General features: G+C 39.5%; 1 protein-coding gene across 6 annotated transcripts in view; it reads left to right on the top strand.

Annotated features, from left to right (window-relative positions):
- The window catches only part of PLXNB2 (plexin B2), a 252,434-nt gene that overhangs the window by 112,566 nt on the left and 121,063 nt on the right, over positions 1-18,805 (top strand). The window contains exon 1 of one of the 6 annotated variants that reach the window (XM_068189817.1): positions 12,682-12,933. The exons of the other annotated variants lie outside the window; for them this stretch is intronic. The gene's annotated coding sequence lies outside the window, so the exon portion shown is untranslated. Of the gene's footprint in view, positions 1-12,681; positions 12,934-18,805 lie in introns of those variants that run through there. 6 annotated transcript variants of the gene reach the window in all.

Genomic DNA, 18,805 nt, shown 5'->3' with positions numbered 1-18,805 from the left:
AACTTTCAGAGGACCCCTTTATTCCATATGAAGGGGAATGCATCCATACCCAAGCATCCACACCCACCAGCACATCCTCCCCCCCCCCAAAAAAAGCCACTATTAAAAGAAAATACATTTGTGAATTTCAGTTTTTCTCAGTGACATCTTCCTTTAGGATTTATTTTCATCCCTTTTAAATTATGTTAGTGAGGAGGAGACAGTGCAATAACATTATTATCCTAAATGGGTAAGAAGGTCTCCTATTTTTAGGAGCTTTAGAATGACAAAAGTGAGTATTTTGATATATGGCTTAACTTCATTGAGTTAGCATCATTGAGTTCATTGATGGCATTTCAAACCATCACTAAGAGTCAATCAGACTTATAACCAGTGTTCCATACTTTGAAGATAACAGAACAATTCATGTAGTATTGTGAAATGTTTTAGGGGTCTTGTTGTCTTCTGTCTTCTTTTCTCCATGTCCATGTGTGTTCCTCCAATTCAAAATTGCTTTTTCAGCTTCAGGTGGCATTAGAGAAAATGGCTTGTGCCTGTTCTGCTGCACTGCTGTATTAGAATGAAATATTTGGAAACAATGTGGTTTTTTTCATTGACAAAACATGTTAAGAGAGAATCCCCAAGAAAAAGCTGGTGTACCCACTGTTACCTGGTTAGCTTTTCTTCTTAACAAGTGGATCAAAGCAGTTATTTCAATTTGGACAAATTCTAGATCCGTTGGTCTGAGGCATGTTCCAGAAGTCTTAAAAAAAAGAAAGAGGGGTAGCAGAATGGAGGATTTTGGCTGTTTCCCTCCATCCCTTTGTGGAACACTGAAGTGAACCACTTCTGCATGATACAGTTTGTTTCAAACCCCAATAATTCACATTTATGCTTGAGCTATGTGAAACAAATGAGTATTGGCCAGGAGTTTGGTCTCACAGGAGGAACCTGCACTACCAGCCAGGATTGCTGATATTTGTGGTGTTGGAGTTGTTGGTGAAGGCTTCATCTGGAACAGTTTTTTCTCATTGCCTTATATATTTACAAATAGGGGCCTTGATCAGAATTATTTTTATTTTGTAGTTAAAGGGAGGGCCTAATGTAATATTCTGGCATTGTGGTTTAGCTCTTACTGCTCTACCACTGGATATACCCAAAGAAAGATAAAGTGAAACAGGAAAGAGATTTATAGAGCAGTGTCTCAATTTTTCTACCAAAACATTTTTAAAATATACATCTGAAGTATACAATCTGTTTTATAATGCTCCACTTGTAGCTACTAAATCTAGAAAGTTCTCAATCTTTCAAATGTTAAGAGAGCAAAATCACTATGTCCCAAGCATCTGAAGTCAGTGTTGCAGCAGTAACAGCCCCACCAAAATATAGAGTGTTTTAGATAACTGTCAATGATTATTGTTGGTGTGGGATTTTATAACTTCTTATTCAATGGTATTCCATTTTAGACTTTCAGGTGGGTTTTTTTTTCCTTGAAAATTGGACCCCCTTGCACTTTCCAAGTATTTTTTTGATCTTTCCTCTCTGATATGCTGCCTTGGTCATCAGATGAAAATGGAATAGATGCTCTTCTTAGTCTAGCACAAAAAGTTGGCCTTTAAAGCAGATTTCTAAGTAAATTGTAGAAAATCTGTAATTCTAAGAAGATAAACTTGACATAATCGCCACCACCACCCTAAAATATTTTTTCTAATTTATTGGATGAAAATTTAGTGGAACATGCAAAAAGAAAAAAAAAAGTAGCTAAGGAAAATATTACGTTAATGAAGCAGGTGAGTATAGCCAGTTATTTCAATACAAACAAGCCTTGCAAACCTATTTTGTAACACCCTAATCTGTGTGGGATACTGGAGAATGGAGTAAAATATGGAGAGAGTATTCTTTCTTTCACATAGCCATCACTGGGAGGGAGTAGTAACCCCAGCACCTCTAGGAATCTAGAGGAAGGGCTGGATGAGGAAACTGCTGAGACATAAATGTGCAGAGAATTTGAAAAATAGGATTGCGTGGGAGGAAGAGCACTCATGGCTGGTGTGTGGGCAGTGCTGTGTCTGCACCCAGTGCATGGGTCTGCAACTGACAGTGGAGAGAGGTGAGCATATTGGCCTCTCTGGGATCTGGTTATACAACCCCCCCCAAACTGTGAAATTCCTTTCCTCCTGGTCCTCTTAGATCTATGGGCTCCTTACTCAATTTGGGATATGGTAGAAGAAGATGTAATTCAAGTGGAGTGGCAGTAATTGGGTAAGAAAGGAAGGAAAGGTATTCCACAGGGTTTTCATGCAAGGATGCTGCTAGCTTTTGACATTTGCCCAAGACAATTATATATTTCTCTGTAGTGGAAAACCTATTTTAAAGGGAGAAGTTGGGATTTCCATATCCTAGGTGTACTTTGAGATTTGCCACTGCAAGGTACTGAAAACAAAATAGTATTAAAGATAGGCCTTGGTTTTTATCTTTCTCCTTACTCAGAAGGGAGGGGCAGCTTGTTCTGACTACTCAACACCCTCTGAACAAGACAGATTTCACTCTAGTGTTTGCCCAGGGTTTCCCATACACAAATGTGGACCACTCCCTGTCAAATGACACAGAGCCACAAGTTGCTCTGATGAAGATTGTAGGTGGGATTGTAAACTTCCTGCCCCTTATTTCTCCTTTTCCCACAGTTCATTTTAAAATATTTCCTTCTTGGGAGCTTTATGGTAAGTGTCTGGATGCATCTGCTGTGACTTTCATTTCACCTCCTCGAGTCTCTTCTTATAGCAACATCTGGGAAATTCATTTAATTTACTTCAGTGTGAAATTACTTTCAATTTGTCAGATATCAGCTTTTTTTTTTTGGTGTTTGACTCCCAAGTGAAGCACGTATCATTAGCTGATCATTATTTCAAGAGTTAAAGTTTGTGTAACTAATATTCTAAGTCTCAGACAAATCCAAATATTATGGTGACCATGCTTTAATAGTTCCTCTGATTAGTTTATTATGAAGATATAACTAGATAGTATGTAACAGTGTTGATTTTTACAGCAATCTTTTTTTCTCAATCAAAAAAGCACTGTTGTAATAAAACTCAGCAAAAAGAATCTAAGCAGATCAGTTTACTTTGCTTTGCATTTTCTATTGGCAGATTCTTAGTCTTTGGAATGGGTTATAGGAAAACTAATGCAGGATGTGACCTGTAATTCCTGAGCATTTTGGGTGCAGGCAATGCAAACACCCATATAAAGTCCTCCCAGGAAACTATCTGTCTTAACATTTTATAGTATGCAATTTAGTCTTCTGCTTCCTCTATTATTCCACTATTTTTTCCTATTATGCACATCACCATGGTACGTGAGTATCTACTGCATAATCTTTTCTCCTCCTGTCCTAGATGTATGCATGAAGAGTGGAAATTAATTTGCTGTAAAATGCAAACTGTAAGTAAGTATTAATGTTTGAGCTTACCTAAGCACTGGAGGATATATACAAAATAAAGTAGCATTGTCACCCTAACTGTGCAGCAGTGAGCGGTATCCTAAGTGCCAAATAACCAGTCTTGTACATTACTCTTCACCAGTCAGTTGTAGCTGTGCTTACACCCTGTAATACTTTCCACAGCGCTTGGCCATTGCTAATTAGCAGCTGAGAGAGGAAGGGACTGGGAGACAATGAAAGATCACTTTTCCATCCCTGTTTCTCCTGCCTTACCCATCTCCCTCACTCATACAAGGGAATGCAGAGCAGGGTGCTGGAGTGAAGCAGCCACATCTAGAAGAATCTGTGACTCCCAGGAAGGCAGAGGCATATGTAGTTATACTCAATCACAGGGTCATGCATCCAAGGATGTCAGTGAAAAAGAAGAGGATTAAAATGCCCTAATTTTCACTGTATTGCTATATTTCTTTAATGTGTGTGACAGACTGAAATTCATCATGAACCCTCTTAGAGGGTCCACAAACCCCCAAAATAGCACTGGCTCCTGCCCAAGATGTTTAATAATGCTCCATTGTGTCACAGTCTTCACCCTGTCAAGGGTGCTATTCCCACATTTTGACCTTCTCTAACATCTCAGCCAATTTGTTGGGTTTTCCCTCTGAGGAACCTTTCCTCTCTACCTTCCAAACCAGAGCAATAATTAGCCTTTCTCCCCAGAGAGTGGATTAAACTCACTTAAGCCTTTACCACCCTACTAAAGCAGTAAGGAACTCAGATTATCAATTTGCATAAAACAGTGCTGTATTTATTAAAATATATATGTGTGTGTATATAATTAAGTCAGCCAATGCAATGCATGAGAAATTAATGGGAAGGTGGCCCGTAATAAGGGTGTCAGTGATTGCTGTATCTGTGCAGGGAAACAGGAGTACTGTGTACATGCCTGGAATTTGGAAAGTACATATCCACTCAGGAGCATTAGTTGCCTCATTGTGTTTAGATGACTTGTATAATTCAGAGTTAATGATTGAATTCATGTTGAAAAACCGTCTGCTCATCTGCTGCTACTCAAAGTCTCAGGGAGACTGAGCAAGTACAAAACAGCCATTTTGAGGAGTGAAACTGAATCTAAGGCAATTTTCTTACCTTTTAGTTCTGTGCTAAGTAGTGCTTATCCTGCAAGCAGATGCACCGGAAGGTACTGCCAGTACATGCTGAAGAGTTCTTCAAGGAGCGAAGTGATGAATGAAATATATGGTTATAACTACATAACCATTTAAAAATGTCTTCCAATTATGCTGTGTGGAACAAGGATTGTAAGCATCCGCCGGAGATACAATTTTCTGAGCTGCAGGGATTTATTGATTTATTATATTTTTCTCTCCTCCATGGAATTGTTGGGAAGAATTAACTTTCACTTACACTCTGATGACATTTTTCACTGGTACTATCATCCCCATTCTCCATCCAAATGTGCTGCTGAAATGTGGCAGGTGGCTTTGCCAGTAATTGCATGCTACTTCATTCCACTTTAAATGAAAGTATAGAGTACACTGGCCTTCCTCTCTCATCACTGGCATGCTTCACAGCCGTATGGTATTGACTTAGAAAACGCAGAAGAGTGGGCTTCCCTTTAAATTGCAAAGATGTGTTATCTTGCTCTATGTGCCCTTAGGAGGCAGTAACTCAATTCCTGCGCAATAAGCTTCTGACTCCAGCATTTTTTCATGTCAAAAAATAAACAAACCACATCAATTTTTTTAAATGTCCACAATTTTTTAATGATAAAATAAACTGAATATGGTTTTGAATATTTAAAATTTATTATTCGGTGAGTCATAGGCAAGTTTCTGTTACAAAATATACATATATATGCTTAATCTCATTCTGAGGCCAGCAACCATGCTCTGGTAGAAGATGGCTTTTCTTTGGCCCCAGCTGTGCTAAACACTGTTATAATTAGCACGATGGTTAACTTAATCAGAGCACTTGGCTTGGGAGAGAGGCGTTACAGAGTGCACCATAATTAGCATTTTCATTTCTTTGATCCTGAGTCTGTCTTTATTGACAGAAATATCAAGAGCTCGTTTGTTTTTTTTTTTCTTTTAACACTTCAGGAAGTGGAAATATGTGTGGCTGTGAGATTATTAATTTAGTAATGATTTCAGAAAAAAACAAACAGACCTGTCCCAAAGGAAGTAGAAAGGATAAAGATCTGCATGTATGGAAAATATGGTCTTCAATGCTGCAGCATATGGTCAGGTATATGCCCAGGAAACACCTCCTGGGGCAGCTGCATCCCTTTGAAGTTGCATGGACAATGTTAACAGCATCTTAACCATTTCTAGCATGCTGCTGTGGACCACATGGCTGCTGTTTGAGTCTGTAGAAAAGGTGATGATTCCTTAAAGTGAGGAAGGGGAATGCCAGAACTGTGATCTGTTTGGAAAAAGAAAAAAAGAAAAAAAGAAAAAAAAAAAAAAAAAAAAAAAAAAAAAAAAAAAAAACAAAGAAAAAAAAACCCACAAACCCAAAGGTTTGGGTGATCTAGTAGCAGCTAAAGCTTTAGATACTTGCCAGCTTGGTCACTGAAGCACAAACATCCCTTCCTATGTGCCTGATATGAGCAGGTGGTGAAAGCGTGCAGCAGGCCAGATGACTGCTGTTCATGAAAAAACATAACATTTATGCTGTCAGACAAAATGCTGAAGACTTCCAAACTTGCATCTGGCATCACTGCCTTGATTGCAGGGGAGGAAAGTTGAGATGCTCAAGAGGCTCTTCTCATTACAGACCACGGAGTGGAGCAGTCTCTTGCAATGCCAGCTAACACAGGATATTCAAAATAAATATTCACCTACTAAAAAGGTGAAGCCACTGTCTGCCTTCCTGAGATAGCCTTTTTTAAGCTTGATAAGCACACTGTCCTCTTTGCTCACACTGAAGTGGAGTGCCTGTAATGCTTTGTATCTCCAGTGCATACTGGATGAATTATACCCAATTAATTATCTTAGCTGGTTCTGAGCATTTGTTCAGAAAACTGGAGCAAATGCTGTATGCACTCATTCTTATTGACTTTGGGATGATGGTAACTCAGGTATGGATAGACACAGCCTCTATATTTAACTTTCTTATGATCTCTGTAATTTTTATTACTGGTTTTAAGAAGAACATATAGCAATCTTTTTAATTAAAAAAACAGGGAAAAAATAGTTGAGGCTCTTCTTGTAAGAGCTTTTTGCAGGTTTTCACTCTTCCTTTATATGTATCTGACTCTTTCCAGTCTTTTACAAAGACGAAGAGCTATCACATACATGTGTTCTTATAGTTCATTTCAATCTGCTTTGTCGGTAGAAAAATCATATGCTAATAGAGGCTGCAGACAATGCAGCTGTCATTAAGGAACTTCCTATGTTATCCTTGACTTTGCTAGATTACTTTTATCTACTCAGGATGGATAGTAATTTTTAAAACGTTTATGCAACTAGGTTTTAGGTCAATAGCAGGTTAAACCATTTATTTAAGTAATCTTTCTTGGCGGAAAGTATGTGGAAAGACCCTCTCACTATTTTTACAAGATTATTTTCATATCAGCATTAAAGCAGCAAGCAGTATTCTTGACAGTCGACTTGGAAGATACCCATTATTTGAGAGACATGATGAAAACAGTATAATCTTTTCCAATACCAATACAAAGCCAGTAATTGTCTGTTTCTGCCATTCCAGTTATTTATGTAATTATACTTAATGCCACACAGATTTGAGAAGAAAAAGCGATAGTTGCTGCTGTTTCGGATTCATATTTTTCCATTCTGAGATCATAAAATCAGTAAATACCTCTCATGGTGGTAGAGAGAACAAAGGACTATGGATTTGTAAGCAATTGATCAGAGGAGCTGAACTGGAGGAGGGAATGTGTCTTTTTTAAGTCTGTCTCCTGACCATAAAATTGCATCATAAAATTGCATCAAGCTCACCGAATGCTAGGAAATGCTGCCATTGCATAATATCACTTCTTGGATGTTCATTCCTTTATTAAACTAAAGTGTATAGTACTTTTACAGTGGATTTCAAAGGCATAAAATTTAACTATCTTAAACCTGGACATATCTAGCCTATCCTGCTTTGCCCAATTCTTTTTTGTCATAGTCCTGGTGAAACTATTTGCCTTGTGGCCAAAAAAGTGCTGAAATAGTAAGATACCTCCCATACTGTCCTGTTTAGCATAACTGGGTTGGCCAGGGTTAAGGAGCTCTAGGTGGTAGGTCCCTGCCCTCCGTCTAATCCCACATGCTGGAACAATCCAAGGTGCCTTGCAAATGCCCCTGGAAAGTATGCCAGTGCTGTCAGACTCCAGGATTAGAGGAACTGCTTGAAAGCTTACAGGTGCATCTTGCCTTCAAATTCACTACGTTCACTTGCACTCAGTCTTGGGTATTTGAGTTGCTTCTTCACAGTATCTGAAGAGAAAGAAACTGGCTGTGTATCATATCTACAGCAGAATGCTCAAGTTAGAAGTTCAGATTGGGTTCAGCAAAACTGGTGCATCCATTTAAAGCAGATAAAGAAAAAAACTGGATTTTGTAGGCCCACTCAAAAAATAAATATATGCTCATGGGTTTTATAACATAGTGTTCCTCTAGTTTGGTCAGCTAGTAGTATTATACTCTTGTATAAATTCACCACTTAGCCTGAAAGTTCTGCCTGAGCTAGATAATACCAATTTAAAAAGTCATCCTTCTCTTTTTTTTATTTTTAATGACTTTAGGTGATGGCAAATTTACTGCATGCAAATGTGAAAGGTTCCAGTGACTTAATTGCATTCATTTCTAACACTTCTCCCTCATTTTTTTTGCCTGAATTTTATCTCAAAGCTCCATTTTCAATGGAAAAATCCTGCCAGCAGTAGCAGGAGGAAGCTCGGCTCCAGCATAGGCAAAGCTGGCAGAGGTCTGTGACTGCTACTTAGCATTGTTTTGCTTACTACCCAGTTGACCTGGATAACCTCAACTTTGTCTGTTCCTAGTAATGCCCCTCTGAAGTGCTTCAATGATGTTTCCTACTTTGTGTCTTCCCCTAGCTCAGGTATTGAAAGATCTCATTCATCATCTTAGCCACTGCATCCCTGCCAGTTTTAGCTGTGGCTCACGCCAGCCCTGAAGTCATCCTTCAAGTCACTGCTTTCCAGATTAGTTCACCACACTACAAGTTTAACCTGTGTTTGAAGAAGCATGACCTTGCATTCTGTGACTGCTATAAGTAATGTCATTCAAAGAGCTACATAGAGCATATTTTTCAGCTTAATTTTGAACTGACCTGCCCTTAGTCTGGCTGCTATACCATTAGTTATATCACCTTTACTTTGACCGCCACAGTGCAGTTTTCTTCCACATCACCTAAGACTATAGATTAGGGAAGGACCAAAATCTGTCTATACACAAATCAACCAGAAGTTTAATTTGGTTTTGGGAGTCTCATTTTCTGAAGTTTCTTCTATTAAACTGCAACACTTCTGTGGAATGCATTCTTCCATTTCACATTCCTCTTTCAGAGAAAGAATGGTAAAGGCAAGTTATCTTTCTTCTTGTGGCTCTTATGTTGTGTGCAGGGTTCCTGCTACTGCAATGCAGTTGAAGATACTGCAGAGGGATATTTAAATTCAAGCCAGGGAAAAAAAAAGCCTAATTAAAATGAGGAAAAAATTATGAATGCATTTCTATTTTTAGTATTCATGAAACTTGCCTTAACAGAATCTTTAGGCTTCAATTAATAGACATTCCATTTTTAATTGGAGCATTTTGCTGCATACAATGGTTTAAAGTAGAAGGTGAGTTAATTGGGCATTTATTTGAAAACTAAAAAATTTTAGTTCAGGGAGCCAGTGTGTTGTTTTGAATATGGTATTGACTGCAAAGGTAAAGAGGCTGGGGAAGAGAGGAAGATGAGCAACAGAAAAATGACAATATTGGACATCTTAGTTAGCTGTGCATTCTGGGTGTTGTCCTTGGCAAGAAAAAGATACCACAAAACATACCAAAAAAATGGATTTAAAATAATAACTTTTTACCCTGCAAGCTCTATATTCATAAGTGAGTCAGGAGCTGCAGAACTTCTCAATAGTTTTGCTTTGCTCACATCCCCTCCCATAGATGAGCTTCTAGGTTGTTTTATTTGTGCTCTTTCCTGCTACTCACATTATTTATGCACTACAAATAAATTGAGATTTTCTGCCCAGGGAGTAACGTCAGCTAGCTGAGGTTTTTGTGGCAGCCAGCAAAAATAACAAGGGAAAGGGGAGCTCATGGAAGGTTCTGTGACAGCCAGTGCTCCATGGGCAGCATTCTGCTGCTCAACAGGAACGCAGCTCCTGGGGGCAGTGCTGGCAGATCAGGTCCACTTCTGCATCCAGGTGATTTTGATTCCAGAAAGCTAGTCCTTTTCCCATTAGGCCAGATTACCATGCTAAAGGCTCTTTAAGGGAAGAGGAAAGGAGTACCTGAGTTCCCAAGACTCGTGTGTTTTGAAGTCATTGCTGCACAAAAAGCACTGCTCTTACTGCTGTTTAGTCATACCACCCTAAAAACTGTTAAATCAGTTAAAAAATTCAAATATCATCAGAGCAGGCTTCTGTTTTCTGTGTGAGAGCAACTGTTTAGAAAAACTGGATTGTACTTTTTTTCAGAAAGCAAATGACTTGTCACAAAGCACTGCTTTGTTCCTATCCTGGATGTTATCTTGAGCAACAGAACAGGGCTGTTGCTTTGCATTTCATGTACTGCACAACCTCCCTCCCAATGCTGGAGCCATCAGAGAGCCATTGTTGCCTCCTGTACATGGGAGCAATCTTAATTACTGCATCAGCCTCAGAATTCACAGTTAATCAAATATGATGATGAGAAGGGGAGCGATAGGCAGATAAGCAGGGCTATGGTGAAAATGTCAGCTGAGTAGTTTTCTTGGCGTGTTGCTTGGAACCAAAACAATGTCCTCCTCTTCCAAACACTGTATTCAAATCAAGTTCAGCTGTGTTTTGTTTAGAAAGCATCTCCATCAATCTGAATTAAATCTTTTTCAAGTGATTTGCTGCAGATTGAATTATCCTTTCAGATGGAATGGGGGAGTGGAGGGAAATGCTCCCACATTTTCCCCCTATAGCACATCATTAAAGCATGCTTCTGACCACTGCAAAAATAGGAAGTGGTGTTTTTCTTTACCAAGCACAAGCACGCATTTGAATTGGATAACTGCAAAAACTGCTTATCAAGGTTGGTAACTACATTTAGCTCAGAAAGAAACATTAGCATTAAAGCAGTGAATACCTGGATTGTGGCTTTGTGAAGTTTGAAGAATAATTCCTTTTCTTTAATTAAGTGTAGACAGCCTACTTCCAATTTTTACTAACTCACACATTTTCTTAAAAATAGACAGGTTCTACTTTTGATATAACACCAGTAGTGCTAAGTGACTTATGTCTCCTCCCCCAGAGGGGGGAGAATGCCCCCTCTGCCCCTGCTGTTTCCAGTCTTCAGTAAGATGTAATTGTCACTGTAGAGCAGGATGGTAACGAGAATGACTCTGAGTCAAAGGCTAGAGAATGAACTCTGATTTATTTCAAATGCACCACTCTATTCATAGAGAACGTCGTGCGGACTAATTTCATTGGTCTTAGAGTAAAAACATCTCACACCATTGGTGTGCAGTGAATGACGCACAGTGGCAGAACATATCTATAAACAATGTGAACAACAAGATAGATTAGAGAATTATTTACATTCTTTCCCAACTGTCTCCCAGGCTATCGCCTGGTTAGAAAACCTTCTCTTTTTCTCTCTGACTGAACTGAGAATATCCACATGTACTAAGACTAGATTGACTTTGTCTGTGAAGTGGCAACTTAGAACAGTTATAGGACATCAAGAGTCACTTTGTTCCACTGCTCTTAATGTCTATATTTGAAATCCAAGTATAAGTATCTTGATGATCTAAAAAGGAGAGCAATGATGAATAGATATCTCAAGCCTAATGAATTTAATCTTGTACATAAAAATGCTGAGGTGGTAGTTTTCATAGAGATGTAGTCCCTTCCAACTGCATGAGCTTCTCTTGTTTGAGGGAGGCTCCTTGTTATAGTCAAGGACTACTTGTTTCCTTTTCAATTTTTTTTCCTTCCTTCTTCATAGCCATCCTTGTAAGTGCTATATTGTAAGTGTATTTTGAATAGAGACAATTATCTCCTTCTCCCCTTTTCATTTTTTTTTATTTTGAACTGCTCGTTCATTTTCGAGATACCATCACAATGACCTTTCCTAACAACTCTGCCAGGAGGACATCAAATTGAATGTTTCATTATTAGTATTATACCATTCAGACAATTGAGTGATTTTTCTTAAATATTCCAAGTTCAAGAATAAATATTGGAAAATTATTAGACTCACTCATGTTTAAAGAGTGAGATAACTTTTAAATGCAAATTTATGTGATAATGCTGAAACTTAGAGGTATAATTTATTCTGGAAATATGCAAAAATAATGAATCTTAAGTATATATTATTGAAAAGTTCAAGTAGTTCTTGCAAACTTGAAATACATTATCTTTGTGGCATGCTCATATAAAAAAAAATTTTATGTGTCTAAATGGTAACAAATGAGCCAGTGTTTACCATGGTAAGGAGTACATTGGGGACATAACCATTAGACAAGGGTAATTTAGTTTTAGCATTATCAGTTAGAAATACTGCAGTTGAGTGGAATATTTTATTACATGAAAACATCTGTAACCAGTATATCCCTTGGGAAGCTTACGTGACCTGTGATCTGTTTGGAAAAAAATGTTTTGGTTTTACGAGGCTGTTCAAAAGCAAGTATGCGCAGTGGGCTGTGTCCCAACGAATCTGAAAGGGGCTCCCTCCTCTTTGTGTACCTCCTGGAAATTTCTGGGAGCTGTAGCAATGTTTCTGCATTCCAGACTGTAGTCTTCAAGCTCACTCCATAACTCATGGCACTGAAAAAGACCTGGGAAATGTGTACAATCATGCTGTCTACCTTTAGTGCTACTAAACAGATTAGTGTGTATTATATATATAGTAATATATATTCTATATAATATTTAATACCACTCAATGCTACACAGTGTTTTCACACAGTTGTCCTTGCTGTGAGGTATCCTAAAACTGCAGCAGTCATAATAAGGTTCAGGTCAGAAAGCACAATGCAGACTACTGAATATATATTCATATTCTACTGAAGTATGCCAGTAATACAGGACAAACAGCATCCTTAGTATACTTCTCAGGCTTTCCTGTGTTCCTGGCTGCATTTTTTTCCCCTCTCTCTTTCAATGAAGCCAGAATATGTCATCCCAACTTAAATTTGCAAAGCAGTCACCTGTGCTCTAGCCGTCATGGTGCTCTGGCAGGAAAACAAAGTACCTAGCTCTTGAGGACCTTCAGTCAAGGCTTGGGAACTTGGGGAGCCAGGAAGACTGAGGCACAGACAGCCTGAACTTGACAGCCCATTAGGTACCTGACCTTCTGCTTAAATGAGTATTGAATTCTTGAAGATGTGGATTAATGCTTTCTTTTGTTGGGTGAGATGGGCAGATAGGCGTGTCAATTAGAGACAGCTTTGCCATGGGGTGCTTCGAGTCCTACAGGGCAAGTGGTTCCTTAGCACAGTATTTCTGTAGAGAGGAAATACTGAGAAAAACTGCAATTTCTTTACAGAGAGGGGAAAATCATCACATTCACCCAGGATCTCATTTCACTATAACACTGTAAGTAGAGGCAAGACAATTTGTTTCTAGTTATTTGGTGATTGCTGAGACCCAGAAACCAAAACTGGCCAGTTTAAGGCCATAGGCATAACACAGGTGTGTTCCAGACCATAATATGTCAAGAGCTCTTTCGGCACAGGGTACAAAACAGGTTTCATGCCAGAAAGACCACAGCATTGCCTTTCTAACATCACTTTCAGTTCACACATCCTCCAGGCAGCTCTGTAGCCACAGGGACCCAAACACAGCAGAATAGAGGGCATTTCTCAGCCAAAAGACCATTTTTCCCTTTAAGTGAAGTGAGCTAGTACTGCTTCTTAAAAAGCCTTACTGGTCTGGGGAATATTTAAGCCACAGTCTTGTCCATTAAGTACTTTATCAATGCAAAGATGGAGCAAACCTTTATAACCAAATGAAGCAGATCTGTGGGCTCTTGTCTGCGGTGATGACACTGTGCCTGGGATTGGGCTAGCTGTGAAACCAAGTGTAATTCATCCCCAAACTACCATCTGTTTGAAAGATATGAAAAGTATGTGCTAACGGATTGGTGGCAGTGCATGTTGTTTGCAGGCATGGAATTAGGAGGAGTGTAAAAGTTTTGACCCAGTAAGGAGGGGTGCTGCAAGGAAAGCAGGTCGTTCATAGCATGGAAAATCTTTCATTTTCAGTACCCTAAGAGGCAGATGAAGATGAGTCTCATGGAATTTTTTTCCATGTACAAGACAGTCCCAGGCAAGGCAAGCTTTGTGTCACAGTTGGGTAAGTTTTGTTTGGAGAAAGTTTATCATGAAGGAAGCCACATCATTTCTCATTCATGAGCAAAAGGGTTTTAGATTCTGAAATCAGTGCACAGATAATTCAGAAATTGGACAGCTTGTTTTGTCTAGATTTTTGAGTCTGCTTATGTCAGGAGGTAGGAACTTCAAGTCTAATGTTGCTGGCTCTGTTTTCAGCTGAAGGGAAATTAAGGAGGCTGTGGGGAAAAGCACAAAAAATGGGCAGCAGCAGTAATGTATTAAGGAAGGAGAAGGTATGTTGTGTATTGAGGGAAGCAGGTGAGCCTCCTATTTGGAGCAGAAATGTTGCAAATTTAGTGTTTGCACAGTGTGAAAATATCCCCATTGTTGCCTCACACAGAGGAGCTGTTAACAGGGCATACAGGAAACTTTGATCAAACACCTACGTCATTTCTTAGTGCTCTGCTGTAATTCAACATTTAAACAGCAATGAGTGTTCTCCCACTGAGATACTTTTTAAATCTCTGACATTTCTCTGGAGAGATACACTGAGGAATTTTGAAAATAAAAACAAACATGTACAAATCCAACTTTTTTTTTTTTTTAATGATGTGAAGATTTAATGGTTAAGTAGGACGAAAGCGGAGTAGTGTCTGACCACTGGCATAATGGCAACTGCTTGCTAATTCCTAGCCAAATAATCAAGTTAAGGAATGTTGTAAATTAACACAAGCTAAGCTTTTAGTTTTGCAGCAAATAATGATTTATGCTGTTCTTCCGTTGACATCATCTCATGTCACGGAAGCATATTTTAACAAGAGGTATGTAGTTCTGGTAATCCCCAGGAAATCTGCACACTGTTTACCAAAACCCACTCTTTTTAAAGAGTTGTGCTGTGCCAAGAAACCTGGAGCATGTCAGACTAGAAAAACGCTTCTTTTGATGCCTGAGAGGAAACAGTATGTGGGTATAAAATCACATGCCTTCATGGTAAAATATGTGGAGGTAATTGACCAGACAAGTGTTTTGCTTCCAGAAGTGGGAAGTCACTTTGATGAATCTTGTGGGTCTGAAGACAGAGGTTTCAGAGGACCTAACTTCTTACAGCTGATAACAGATCTTCCTGCTTACCTACAGCAAACAAGCTGAGGAGACAGCTTTTTTCTTTTTTCTTTTCTCTTTTTCTCTTTTTCTCGTTTTCTCTTTTTTTTTCTCCTTTTCTCTTTTTCTCTTTTTCTCTTTTTCTTTTTCTTTTCATCCAGATGGTCAAAACTATGTTTTAGTTTGTTCTGGATCTGATATTGTGGAAGTATTTTTGGTCCTGCAAAATTTTCACTTAAACAGTTTAGTGGCTATAAATGTGTAATGATCGCTGTTGTTACCTTTGTGATCCACTTGCATTAATGACTTTCCTTTTGTCTTACTTGGCATATGAGGTGAAACAAATGAAAAGCTGTATTAATTATTCATCAACTAAAGAATCTCTTTTCACTGTTGCTATGTTTCAGGTTTGTAGATACCTTTGCATAAACTAATTGATTTTAGTCATAATATTCCAAGTGGTGTTAATTAATAATTTAAATATAATTGTTTTGAGAAGCTCTTTAGACTTATTATGAGCAGCTGGTACTGGAACACAGAATTTGGCGGTGATTTAACTTCAAAAATATGGAGAAAGTTTTCTGCAGCTGTTATCAAATGAAATTAGTAACTCAGAGGTGTGGGGATTTTTTTTACATGAAAGGTTAATCAAGCCCAAATTCAATTGTGTTCTAACCTAAGATTAAACATGAAAAAAAAGTGTGTAGTTGGGGCAGGGAGTTTCCTAAAGCATTTGCACGTCACTGTGACCGAGAAGGGGAGGAAAAGAGGAGGGAGGTTAGTGCCAGAGCAATCATATCTTTTATCTCAAGAATTATTTTCAGCAAGGTATGCTGATCTTATTTTCCATCCTCCCACGCTTTGGATAAGAGTTTCGGGAAAACTTTATTTTTCCTTTCCTGGGTAGGGATCTAATACAGATTTCAACACCAGGAGAATACTGCCAACCTTTTGGGTAGACTAGTAGTTTGACTCACTGCAGAAGAAATTAAGGCATGCCAATTCAAATAGGAAGCTGATTTATTGTGAATTGTCAGAAAAATCTTTATTTCCTATGCTAGTGTTGCAGACTTTAGCCACTCTGTGTGGAGGGAAATTAGCTTATCAAATACAGTTTGCCCATGGATGAAGAGGTTTTTAACATTGTAGCACTACAAACAAGTGGGTTTGGGGTGGCAGAGCTTTATAACCCAGGAAGCAGGGCATTGATGAAAACTGGGCAAGAGCAAATGCTTCCAGATGGCCACAGCATTGCCCTGCAGAGGCACTGATCCCTGGCAGCACAGGCAGCTGCCAGTCCCAGGGGCAGCTCTGTCCCTGGCTCCCTGTCCATCGCCTGCTGCACCTTGTCTGTTATGAGCCCCGTTGCCCTCCCGGTGAGCAGGATCCATCCATCCTGTCAGCAGCAGCACTGTGTGCTGTGCCAAGGATGAGGCTGAGGTGTCCTGGTATCACTGCCACCCTGCCAGCCAGTACCTCCAGGTAGGGCACAGGGCGCTTCCCAGCCTTCTGTGGAGCCGGGTTCAGTGGCTTTAATTACATCTGCGGTTTGGATGGCTTTGCTTGGCCATTAAAATCCATTTCACAACGAGTAGTATTGAAATGAGCAAGGAATATTTGTGGCAGCTGTGGATTTCCTCCAGGCCTACAGGAAGAGTAAATTAGTTACTGAAAACTTGACAGTTTGTCTTGAGTGCTTAACTCCTTCCTCTCTGGAAGCTTGATTTTCAGGAGCAAGTGACTTTAAAAGGAAATGGTATACCCAATGTTTTTTTTATTCCTCCACCCCCTTTTTACGGTAGGTCTGTAATTGCAAAACCAGCCAGAAGTGATTTGTTTGAAGAGGAAGTTTGGGAACTTCCTTTATAAATATTGCCTTTCCCTTAGCGTGCATCCAAACGCGGTTTGCTCTGCTGACGGAAAAAAGAGTGCTTTAACTGAACAAGCACTTATTCCCATAGCTCATGCCCCATGTAAGCATGAAAGACAGAAGTTTTATTGGGGGAGGAGGGGGGGAAAAAAAAAAAAAAAACAACAAGAAAAACCACACCTAAAAAAAGAAACCAGCCCCCCCAAATAACAACAACAACAATAACAACAATAACAATAATAATAATAATAATAATAATAATAATAATAATCACCATACCAAAAACCAAACAAGGAAATTTTAAACACTGGTTGTTAGTACGGGAAAAGCTGGAGTTGGTTGAACACAGAGGAAGAGATCAGCTGGGGTTTTGCCCAGCCATTCCCTGTCAGTACTTTCCGATGTGATGTGTGCGTCCTCTGCTCGGGAGCACCGGGCAAGTTAAGGTCCCGTGGAGGGGGTGGGGGAAATCAGTGTTTGCAGAGCCGGTGATTACACAACCTGCTGTGACTTGCTCTGCAAGATAGGACAGTGTCTGCCCGAGACAGCTCTATCGCGGTTTGGAATGGTTTCTTTTTTAAAAAAGTGTCAACATATGTATCTATCCTACAGAACTAGAAACAGTAGCCTGTACCCTTCCCCAGCCTAGAAATACCTCTGAAATACTTGCAGCAGAGGGGTTCAGCCAGCAGAAGAGCAGCTACGCCCAGGGAAGTGTCCGTGCCCAGCAGCAGCAGGTAAATTAGGCTCACAAGGACAGACCAAGTTTTTACCTGGCAGGCAAAGCCACGCTGGACTGTTGTGCTTTTTTGGGCTGGGGGGAAGGTGTGTTTGGGTTATTTTTTTTTGTTTTGCTTTTCTCTTAAGTGAACAGTATCAGGGTGTATGGGCTGTTTGGGTGTGCAGGCAGCCAGCTGGCCTGGCTTGCTAACATAAATCAGTGCAGATGATGGGAAACAAGGCAGGGGGTCCAGTTCCCAGCTCTGAAAGATTCCAGATTAGGAAAGCAGGTCACAGAGAAAGCAAGGGAGAGTGTGGAGGAAATCAGGCTGATTCTCTGAGAAGTGCTGAAGATGAGAAGAGCCCTTCTGAATGATTTAAAGGAGAAAAGTGTTCTTATATTGCTTGTAATTAGGCTGAGATTCACCTTATTCATTGGATTTGATGGGCAAATGAGACATTCCTGCTGCTGTAGCTTTGGATTGCTGTGATGCTTTCTGATCTGTTCAGCAAAAGGCACACCCAGGCCACTGTTGCATTAATGAGAAGGTTGTGATTTTTATACATTTCTCACTGGGGAAGATGAAATTTCACTCAAGCTTACAGCCAGGCTTTGTAGTGGTTCCTTTTTCCACTTTTAGAAACAAACAAAATAATGAAATTTCCAGTGCAATGGGCTATCATGGGAAAAATGAGTCACTGTCAAAGAAGACACTGGAAACTCCACTGATCCATGCAGCTGGTCTCAGGTGAGGCTTGCCTGGTTCACCATACCAGTGGTCCTTACATCCTTTCATACTCCACTTCAGAGGAATGGATGTCTCAGTTCAGGATGATAAAGGAGTGAACTTTGGGTGATTTTTACTTTTAAAATAAAATTTAAAATAAAACTCGCATCTCTCCACTCTTCCTGTACTCTCTTCTCTGTTCAATGTCATACGAATGCATTTAAAGCCCTACAGTGCTCAGGATAAACTTTTCATTCTGTTGTGTCTTTCCTCTTATTTTCCACACCATTATTTGCTGCTCTCTCCTTATGTCTCTTATTCTCTCTTATCCATGCCTCATTCTCCATTTAACAGTCTTTGCTCCTTTTTACTTTCCTACATTTTGCTTTTTTCCTCTCCTGTTTCACACTCACACTGTCATGCCTGCTCCTTTCTCCAGTAAGGCAGGCTGCATTCTGTAAT

Source organism: Anomalospiza imberbis, chromosome 5 (genome assembly GCF_031753505.1).
Source record: "Anomalospiza imberbis isolate Cuckoo-Finch-1a 21T00152 chromosome 5, ASM3175350v1, whole genome shotgun sequence".
Lineage (NCBI taxonomy): Eukaryota > Metazoa > Chordata > Aves > Passeriformes > Viduidae > Anomalospiza > Anomalospiza imberbis.
The sequence above is the reverse complement of the archived record's forward strand: the minus strand, read 5'-3'. Positions and strand labels throughout refer to the sequence as shown.